At 42.3% G+C, this 10,919-nt stretch overlaps 1 pseudogene across 1 annotated transcript; it reads right to left on the bottom strand.

Annotated features, from left to right (window-relative positions):
* Positions 1-469: 469 nt before the first annotated feature.
* Positions 470-4,138, bottom strand: LOC309634707 (DNA-directed RNA polymerase II subunit RPB11 pseudogene; annotated as a pseudogene). The gene has a single exon. The product of its transcript is annotated as a DNA-directed RNA polymerase II subunit RPB11 pseudogene (transcript).
* Between the last annotated feature and the right edge of the window lie 6,781 nt (positions 4,139-10,919).

The raw sequence follows: 10,919 nt of genomic DNA, 5'->3' as shown, positions 1-10,919 counted from the left end.
GCTTCCCCTCTCATGTCTCTGGGAGACCATGACCCAGAGGGAGACACAGGCATGTAGGTGGGATTTATGGGACTCGATCTGACCCGTTTCCACTGACCTCAGTGGAAAGACAATAGAGGTCATGTGTCACCTCCAGGTCTCGGCTTGCAGACTTACTAGAGAATGGACTTGAGAACATGGGGAGGGGAAGGGTAAGCTGGGACAAAGTGAGAGAGTGGCATGGACATATATGCACTACCAAATGTAAAACTGATAGCTAGTGGGAAGCAGCCGCATAGCACAGGGAGATCAGATCGGCGCTTTGTGACCACCTAGAGGGGTGGGATAGGGAGCATGGGAGGAAGAGAGACGAAAGAGGGAAGAGATGTGGGGATATATGTATATGTATAACTGATTCACTTTGTTATAAAGCAGAAACTAACACACCATTGTAAAGCAATTATACTCCAATAAAGATGTTAAAAAAAAAAGATGCTGGTGGCTTCTTGCTTTCTCTTCCTCATTCTGTCAGTTCAATGCAGAGGACTGTTATGCCCGGAGAGATGGTCAGAGCACAGCATGCAAGGAGCTTTGGCTCCTAAACATCTGCACAGAGGAAAGCCACCCTCCGACCGACAGCACTCACATAGATTTCGTGTGTGATGCCGACCCCACATCCTGTTACAGTACCCCAAACCACCCAGCCTAACATTGAATGTGTCTGTGGGAGAAGGCAAAGAATTTTGAGGTGTTCACTGGAGCTGACACGGCCAGTTCTGCCACCTGTAAATGAGGTCTAGCGATACCTTGATCCCATTGTTGAGGATTTTGTTTGTAATATGGACCACGAGCTGGCTTCCTTTTACTCAGCTTTGAGCCCTAATCTTCATCATCATCGTGGTCATTATCACCATCCTCATAGCTCAACTTTATGGGCCAGAAACTGTGCTGATTCTTTTATAGGTATTAGCTCATTTAATCCTCACAGCAACCACATTTCACAGATGAAGAAATTAAAGCACAAAGTTTATGGAATCCACTGCAGGTTATATACCAGGAGGTGAGGCAACCAGGATGCAAACCCAGGCTCTCTTGCTCTAAAGCCCAAGGTTTTAATAAATGAAGTACGCAGCCTCCAATTTCAAAGTGCTGTCCCTGGTTACAGGACGTTGAGAAGACTCTATTCAACATCTTCTTCTATGCACATTTTATGTGGTTATATGACTCCTGTTTCCCCAGACCTCATGGAGAGAATATACTCCCTGAAGATGCAGTGGAGAGATGAATTTTGTCCCATTTAGTTCAGGGGCCACGTGCTTCCCAACGGCCATCATACTCCTCTCTCTCCGCTAATCCCATCTGCGCTGGCCACAGCTGGAGTCCCTGTGATGGGTGTGATTCTGGCCTCACTTCCACACAAACCATTGCTGCTCTGAATAGGAAAAATGGTCCTCCTCCTGACATCATTAAAACTCCCAACACAGAACAGGAAATTTTTACCTTCTTTATATCACACCCCTACACACACACACACACACATTGTTCAGCTCATTCTTTGACTCATTTTAGTTTTCAGTTTTACTCCAAATTTGGCACAAGTGCTTGGGAATGGGAGAAAAAAGCAATACAAGAAGTTGTGTTTGAAGAAAACACCAAATGGTAGTTCTTAAATATTGTGCTCAAAATAGAGCCCACCATCACCCCAGCCCTTGCCCTCCTACCCCCATACCCTCCTTATCAAATTTTCATCAGGGTCTCTACACAAAGCTTGTGTATCATGACTCCCACGTTTGTCTGGTAAACTTCCCAATGGCAACTGCAACCCCTCCAACCCCCTTCTCCATATTTAGTGTGAGGCTCGGGGATTGGGATCAACTATGAAGACCTTGTGTTCAACTACTTCCTCTCTGGGAAAGCTGTTCAAGTTCTCGTGGAAATGAAGTCCTCAGCGGCACCCACCTTTGAAAGTCCATCCAAACATGAAGAATATTCATTAATCAACCTTAATTCAGAACAGCTATACCACTGAATTCCCTACTCAGGGGCCATGGGTGGGATTTTTAACCTTAAAGGAAACACCATGTTCTGCTCTTTCTCGTAGCATTATTTCATGCTAATCTTCTATGCTCCAACCTTGTCTTTCTAGTTTTTATTTTAATAGTTGCATGAGATTACATTACACAAATAAAAAAATAATTTATATAACTATTCTTTAGTTGATGAACATTTAGGATTTATTTATGTCCAGCTTCAGCTTATTTTCACTAAGGAAAAATTACTACCATGGTATCTTCATAAAGACAAATTATTGAAATATAATTAATCCTAGCTCTCTAGAAAAAAAAAAAAACTATCTCTATGAAGTAATGATTTCCTGCAGGATCTCAGAGTATCAGCTAACAGCTTCCAGGCACTATTACCAAGTCTGTAAAACTAGGTGTGCTATGTTAAAAGTTACCTACTTGTTAATAATGAACTTATTAACAAGAATTTTCCAAGCTTTGTTCACTTGGAAATTCAGGACCCATGAAAAATCCAAGGGTGGAAATTGCTTAATAATCCAAGTATTCATAGAATTTCACAATGGTTTTTGATGTTGGATTATTAACCTTGACTTTGAGAGAGAGAAGTTCTGATGATGGCTTTCCCGCTCTACTGCTATCACCACCTAAGAGTGTTGACCTTCTCCCCAACCCCACTGCTGAGGTTTTGGGGTTGAATGACCAGGTAAGGCATTCAAAGGCACAAGGCCCCTGGGTCCAAGGCTGGAGCCTGAAAGGAGAAGCTGAATCGTCCATGGATCACAGTTTGGGAACGGTGCTCCATGGGTCCAAAAGTGACAGTGGGGAAAGCAAGGCTGAGGACCACGCCCCAGGAGAGGGAGAAAGCAGAAGAACATGGAACCATGAAACGGGGTAAGAATTCCAAAGAATGGGGCGCTAGTCAGGACAGGACATTCAGAACCGGTATGAGAAGTTGATTGATTGATTGCTTTTTATCGGTGACTTTTTTTTTTTTTTAATTTATTTTTGGCTGTGTTGGGTCTTCGTTTCTGTGCGAGGGCTTTCTCCAGTTGCGGCAAGCGGGGGCCACTCTTCATCGCGGTGCGCGGGCCTCTCACTATCGCGGTCTCTCTTGTTGCAGAGCACAGGCTCCAGACGCACAGGCTCAGTAGTTGTGGCTCACGGGCCTAGTTGCTCCGTGGCATGTGGGATCTTCCCAGACCAGGGCTCGAACCCGTGTCCCCTGCATTGGCAGGCAGATTCTCAACCACTGCGCCACCAGGGCAGCCCCTCGGTGACTATTTTTATTAAACTCCACTATGTAAGAGAAGCCTGGGAGAGCTGTCTGGGGGCCCCATCAGGTGTCCCTAGGCTGAGGCAAGCAGGCCCGGCAGCTGAGGCTTCTAGAGCAGAGGCTCCTAGAAGCACATGGGCTTTCGGTTTCCCTCTGCTTGAGATGCTGACTGGCAGCCGCAGGTTCCCAGTTTTTGTCCAGATGAGTTTGTTCCGTCCACGCTCTCAGACAGAAGTCTGGGTCTCCGGGCCAGGCCGCTTTGAAGTGAGGCCCCCGAGTGGCTTCGGAACAGGTCCTTTACCTCCGCTGAACTGACAGCCCATTGCTGTGAAGTCACCTCTGCCTCCGCCCGCAGCTGGGTCTTTTCCTGCCACACTTTATTAGGAAGGTGAAACAGACTCTATGTACAGGACACATCCGTGTCGGAGGTGAGGGGCTCGTTGGAGTTTCTACAAGGAGGCCCACGGCTGGAAGAAGGGCTCCTGTTCATCTGGTCCCTGGAGAAGGGCCAGGTGCAGCCCCCTACTCAATTCCTTTTTGCTTGTCTTTGATGGCCAGCCGGGCGCGCTCTTCCAGCAGGGCGAGCTCACGGAGGAGGTCTGCGACGGCATGGGTGAAGGCTGGCATCCAGTGTGGTCAGCACACGGATGAGGGTCTTGTGCTGCAAGGCATGGGGGACTTTGTAGCCAGCAAACAGCACCTGGGGGGCCTTCAGCAGCTGCGACCTGACGATGTTTCCTAGCGCGTGGTCTTCCTTGTTGGTGGTGAACAAACAGGCATCGGGTGCCTTGATCTTCTTCTCGCCCTCGAAGAGCGAGAACGACTCGAAGGCGGGAGAGGCGTTCATCTCAGCATCGCAGCAGCCTCGGAAGCCGCAGCTGCCGCCGCCGCCACGAGAACTAGACTTGAAGTGGGCGCAGCATCTCAATCAGGACCGTGGCCTGGCGCTCGGTTAACAAGTGTAATTACAGGTGAGCGCTGATCTATTTACGTAACAACCTGAGAGTGATACGAGATCTCCAGAGTACTTCCAAATGATCCAAAATAGTTCATCCAATCGAGGATGCTAGTTTGTGTAAGATGTGTCTGAACGCTTTAAAGGAACTTTTAATATGAGCAAAATGTAAGAGTTAAATATAAAAACAAAAACAAAAGAATATGCAGAAGACTCTTTGTACAGTTTTGGTCAAGGGAGAGACCTTACGATAGGTAGGAGACTTAGAAAGAAACGCAGTTATATTTAACTGCCTTTGAATATATATATTTTATATATACATATATATGTATGTAAAACATATATAACATAAATATGTATATGTATGTATAAAACATAAATGTAAATATGTTTTATAAATATGTATATGTATGTATAAAACATAAATGTAAATATGTTATATATGTAAAACATATATAACATAAATATGTATATGTATGTATAAAACATATATATGTATGTAAAACATATATATATGTTTTAAATATATATATATTTTATAATATAGAGAGAATGTATATATACATTCTCTCTGTATTATATAGAGAGACTATATATGTTCTATACTCCCTAAAGAACACTATCTGTATTGTTGTTTTAGTTGGCTTGGGCTAGACCACAAGGACCAGATACTGACCCGCAAATCTCAGTAGTGTAACCCAGTAAAGGCTTCCTTTTCATTCACATCCAGTCTGATGCCATCGGGAAGCTTCCCCCGCCTGTACCATCAGCAGCACCAGACTCCCCGGCCACTGCAGCAGGGAAGGGATGAGGCCGTGGGCAGCCTCGGCCCAAAGCCAGCCCTGTGCCTTCTGCCAGAGTGAGTGGTCGTCTAGGCAAAGTGAAGGCTACTGCGTAAGGCAAATTACCCAGCTGGTTAATAGCAATTATCATTTTCTAAAACACATAAGGGCATATAACTTTATTTTGCTTTTCTTTTCTTCTTCATTTTATTGAAGTAGAGTTGATTTACAATGTCAAGTTAGTTTCAGGTGTACAGCACAGCGATTCAGTTATATATGTTCACATATATATGTACACACACATACATATGTATATATTCTTTTTCAGATTCTTATCCCTTATAGGCTATTACAAAATATTGAGTATAGTTCCCTGTGCTATACAGTAAGTCCTTGTTATTTATCTATTTTATATATGTAGTAGTGTGTATGTGTTAATCCCAACCTCTTAATTTATCCCTCCCCCCTTCCCCTTTGGTAACCATAAGTTTGTTTGCTATATCTGCGGGTCTGTTTCTATTTTTATATAAGTTCACTTGTATCATTTTTGTGTGTGTGTGGATTCCACATATAAGTGATATCACGTGATATTTGTCTTTCTCTGTAAGGACATATAACATTAATAGTGAATACGATTTCACTCTACCCTACACACAGTTCTGAAAGATACTTTGCTAAAATGTTTTAAGTCCAGACAGCTAGCATTAATGTTATTAGTAAGTATTATTCACCAGAAATCGCTTGAAGTCTATTATATTTATTCAATCAGTTCACACCCCCAGCAGGTGGGTAGCCAGCATACTTCACTATAGTTGGATGATGTTACTTGTTTGTTTGTTTGGCTTATGTGATGAGATAAAATTTTCATCTGATTTTTGTGTAGTTGGCACTTCTGATTCACTAGTGAGGAAGAAAATCTTTATAGTTTATTTTCTTTGTTTTTTTTTTTTTCATTTATAACTTGCTTTTTCTTTTAGCAGTCATTCGTATATTAGGAAGAGCAACTTGTTATGTCTTCTGATAGTATTCTAATTACATATATTTTTCCCAGTTCACTGTTTTGCATAAGATATGTATTAAATACATACATACATGCACATATATGTGTGTGTGTATATATATATTTGTATTTCTATAGAGAGACAGGTTAAATATAACTGTGTTTTCTAAGTTTCCTACCTACTACCTTAAAATCTTCCCCTTGACCAAAATTTTACAGATATTCTTCTACATATTTTTTATCTTTTTTTTTTAGTTTTTATATTTTATTCATATTAAAATTTCCTGTAAAGACAGAGTCAAGGAGGAACCTCTAGAAGGCAGTCACCCTTTTAATTTCCAGGATTTTCACCCACATCTTCATGTCACTCCTTGCCCCCAGGTCATTTCTTTCTAATCAAAATACATCTTCTAAGTGTTTCCATTAGTATATTTGGAAATAGCAAACCACTTTTCTCTTATAATAGTCCAGAGAAATTTTTCTTGACTTTCCTCAAATAAATTAAAAAATTTTAATTCAACAAGCACTTACTGTCTACTGTTGTCTTCTCTGTGTCCAGTGTTGGGGAAACATTGCCAGAGACACAAAAAGGGGTTTATGTGACGCAATGATTTCCTGCAGGCCCTTCCAAACTCATCAGATGAGATGTGACACCTGAAACCAAGACTCCACAGAGTTTACAGAGTTAAGCTTTATATTAAGGGGCCAATTTTTCATCCTCTAATCATCATTTGGAATTCGGTGGTGGGAAGGGTAATGGCAAAAGAATGTCGTATGGGGGAAGGGATTGTCTTTTCTGTCCTCTTGCAGGAAAAATAAAATAAAATCTAATTTTCACTTCCTTTTTTTTTCAGTCTGTATGTGGTTTAGAGGAAGGAAGTGTTTAGGGGCGAAATCAGTTTCCTAAAGTTTTTAGAACCAAAACACTTAGGAGACTGGCTTTTTCTTTTGCTAAAACAACAACTGCAAACGGATATTTATATAAAGAGTTCGGTCAAACCTAACAACTTAAGAGCTTATTTTTAGATTTCTGCTTGGCCAAGGGGGAAACATGATAAATGAACCTTATGTTCTTAAATGGGCAAGCAGTTGAACTCAAAATATTTGAGCAATCTGACAGAAGTCACCAAAGAACACAGCTTCCTTAGGCATTGTTAGAAATCCCCAAACAATGACCCTATTACCACTGCTTTCTTTTTCTTCCTTTTTTTCAAAACTTACTTTCAGTTTTAGTACTCAGGATCTTTTTAATAGTTTTGAAGATACCAAAACAAAAGGAATAAAGATTATGTAAACATAGAGATGTAAATAGAAAGTCCAGTAACTCTGGCTGAGCAGGCACAGGGTTATGCTCTCCACTACGGAGGGCACCAGCCACGCATGGCTCCCAACCACGTGAAAGGTCCTAATGGAGCCGTGCAGAAGTGATAACTCCTGAAGTATGAAAAGAAGACTATTTTCTGTGATTACATATTGAATGGTAACATCTTAAAGATGATCGGTTAACTTAAATATATGGTTAACATTAACTGCACCTTTGGGGGAGGGAAGGATTGGGAGTTTGGGATTAGCAGATGCAAACATAGAGAATGGATAAACAATAAGGTCCTACTATAGAGCACAGGGAGCTATATTCCATATCCTGTGATAAGCCATAATGGAAAAGAATATGAAAAAGAAGGTATATATACTGAATCACTTTGCTGTACAGCAGAAATTAACACAGCGGGACTTCCCTGGTGGCGCAGTGGTTAAGAATCCGCCTGCCAATGCAGGGGACACCAGTTCAAGCCCTGGTCCGGGAAGATCTCACATGCCACAGAGCAACTAAGCCCGTGCACCACAACTACTGAACCTGCGCTCTAGAGCCCATGAGCCACAACTACTGGGCCCACACGCCACAACTACTGAAGCCCACAAGCCTAGAGCCCATGCTCCGCAACAGGAGAAGCCACCGCAATGAGAAGCCCATGCACAGCAACGAAGAGTAGCCCCCGCTCGCCGCCAACTAGAGAAAGCCTGTGTGCAGCGATGAAGATCCAACACAGTCAAAAATAAATTAATTAATTAATTAAAAAAAGAAATTAACGCAGCATTGCAAATCAACTATACTTCAATAAATTTTAAAAATTAATTGCACTTGTTTCCTTTTTTTTTTGAAATGTGACTACCAGAACATTTTAAATGCATATGTGACTCAAATTCTTTCTACTGTGTAGCCATGTAGTAGGACAGTGGAATTAAGAGCAGGGCTCTGAAGTAAACCTACCTGGATTTAAACCAGACCACAAATGTCCCAGCTGTATGACCTAGGTCAAGTTAGGTGGGCAATCTGTGCAAGTTGTGTGTTATGTAAATTGTGAATGATAAAATATTCCATCTCTCATAGGGCTGAGTGAGGATTAACTGATCAGAGCCTGGTGCAAAGCAAGAGCTCACTAAAGCTCGGTTCTGTTATTCTTACTTCAGAATCCAGAAGAGTGAGAGAGATTTTTCTGCATGAAGAAACTCTCAAAAGGAATGGAAAAAAATAAGTTAAAATCAGGAATTTGCTGAAGTGATGCTTCCCCTCTCCCCTTTCCCCATCCTCCTGCACAGCCAGTTTATTGTACTGAGAAGAAATCAAACCATCCTTCTAAAAATGGCGCATATCCAGGATTTGTAGATTCTCTAATTAGGTATGTTTGACCCTCCATAGCTTGACCCAGTTCTCTGAGGAGGCCAAAGCAATTACACAAAACTGCAGATGTTTCCTTTCTATGGGCACATCTCATATACATATATACATGGATCTGACTTAAAAAAATTAAGAGCATGTATCTGATGCCCCTGAAATCATGGGTCGTAGCCTGAAAACAGCAGTAATAGGTACTTCTGTTGAGCTCTTGCTACGTGTTTAACATCACCCCTCAGGGCTTTGCATGTGTTTTTTTTCATTTAAATTTACACCACAGCTCACTGAAGTGGGTATTATTATTTTCTCCATCTTATGGTGAAAAGGTATCTCAAAAAGGTCAAGTAATTGCCCGAAGTCACATAGTCAGTGGTGGGCAAGGATTGATTCTCACCCAGGTCTACCCGTGGACAGATATTTCCAGGGGGTCTTTTTATTTCTCAGACAAATGTCAATAGGTCTGCGTAGCACAAATCACAGCCCTGTGGAGAAAAAGAAACGCCCTCAATCTATAGCAAAAATATCAGATTAGTGAAAAAGGAATACTTATTAGAGTCATCACATTGTTTCTGCCTGAGCATGACTTCAGAAATTATTTTCAAAATTTCCTGTCGTCCACTCAGCATGATGTCTTTGAGGGAAAGCCCAGAGTCACTTACCTCTGCTGTCACACCACATAACCCAACACTGAGCACTGAGTGCCTACTTAATGATTGTTGAATGAATAAGTGTGTGATTACGTGTGCCACTAGCCAGGGCTTGTCATCAGAACCTCAGAACACAAACGTCTTTTGAGTGAGTATTTATTCAATTCTCCCAAGTATGTACATAACAAATACCATTCTAAATCCACAGGAGAGAAGTTGAGTCATTACATATAATGGATGCTTTAGGACATTAGGGCTTAATTCCCTCTTGGAACCCCACGGAGAATCATACTCAGATTAAGCCATAGTCATTGAGGGCCACCTTAACTTCAGTCGGGGGTGACAAACTACAGCCTGGGATAAATGTGACTCATACCCTGTTTTTATAAGACCTCTGAGCTAAGAATGCTTTTACGTATTTAATGTTTGTTTTTTGTTTTTTTTTTTAGTAAAGGAGTATGCAACAGACCATATGTGCCCTGCAATGCCTAAAATACCTACTCTCTGACTCTTTGCAGAAAATGTTGACCCCTGCCTGAGGTCAAAGTGGCTCTATATTCAAGTGGAGTAGGATTAACTTACCTGGAAACATTTAGGAAGCCCTCTATGATCTGTGGTCCCCAAACTCTTCCCTACCAATCTAACCTCAGACATAAAATTCTTATCTGCTTTCATTGGTACAATGGCACCAAAACAACAGCCTTGTCACCTTCATCCTCAACCAAAGGCCCCTGTAAAAAGGCATGTGTCCCCCAGCAGCTTGGCCTAGAGGGTGATGTGATGCCTTGGGCTTTGAGTGACATGAGTTCCAATCTCAGCTCTTATTAAGTGTTGCTTGTTGGGTGAGAAAATGGAGCATGTCAGTTTGTTTCCTCATTCACCAGCCATAAGGACAGTAGACTCCATCAATAATGCTTCTCAGTATTCAGCATGTGTATTGGTCATCTACTGCCATGAAACAAATGACCGCCAAAAGTAGTGGCTTAAAAGAAAAACTGCAACAGCACTTACTATGTCACCATCTTGTGGTTCAGGAATCCAGGCATGGCTTAGCTGAGTTCTCCAGCCCAGGGCCTCTCACGATGTCAGTGAATCTGCAGTTCAATTGGGCTGAGACCTGACTCCAAGCTCTTCACGGGTTGTTGGCAGGATTCTGGTCCTTGGCAACTACTGGTTAGAGGCTGCTCTCAGTCCCCTCCCCAGGGCCTTCCCATAGAGCAGCTCACAATAAGGTAGCTGGTTTCATCAAGCTGAACAAGAGGGAGTAGGAAAACTCAGCAACACAGAAGCCACGGTCTTTTGTAAACTAATTTCAGAAGTGATATCACATCACCTCTGTTGTAGTCTATTCATCAGAAGCAAGTCTCTAAGTCCAGCCCAGGCTCAAGGGGAAGAGCTTACACCAGGGCATGACCATCAGTATGGAGGGCTGCCCTACATCATGACTGACACGGGGCAGGGAAAACAAAGCGTGAATCCAATTGGCCGGGTGGGACCAGAGAAAAGGCAAAGCCCAGTGGTGCATCTCAGGAGGACATGTGCTGAGCGTCACAGCTCTGAAATAAAACAGAAGTGAACACACTCT

The sequence above is a fragment of the Balaenoptera borealis genome (assembly GCF_965194805.1).
Source record: "Balaenoptera borealis genome assembly, chromosome: 9".
In the NCBI taxonomy this organism is placed as follows: domain Eukaryota; kingdom Metazoa; phylum Chordata; class Mammalia; order Artiodactyla; family Balaenopteridae; genus Balaenoptera; species Balaenoptera borealis.
Note: the sequence above shows the minus strand (reverse complement) of the source record. Positions and strands in the feature narration are given on the sequence as shown.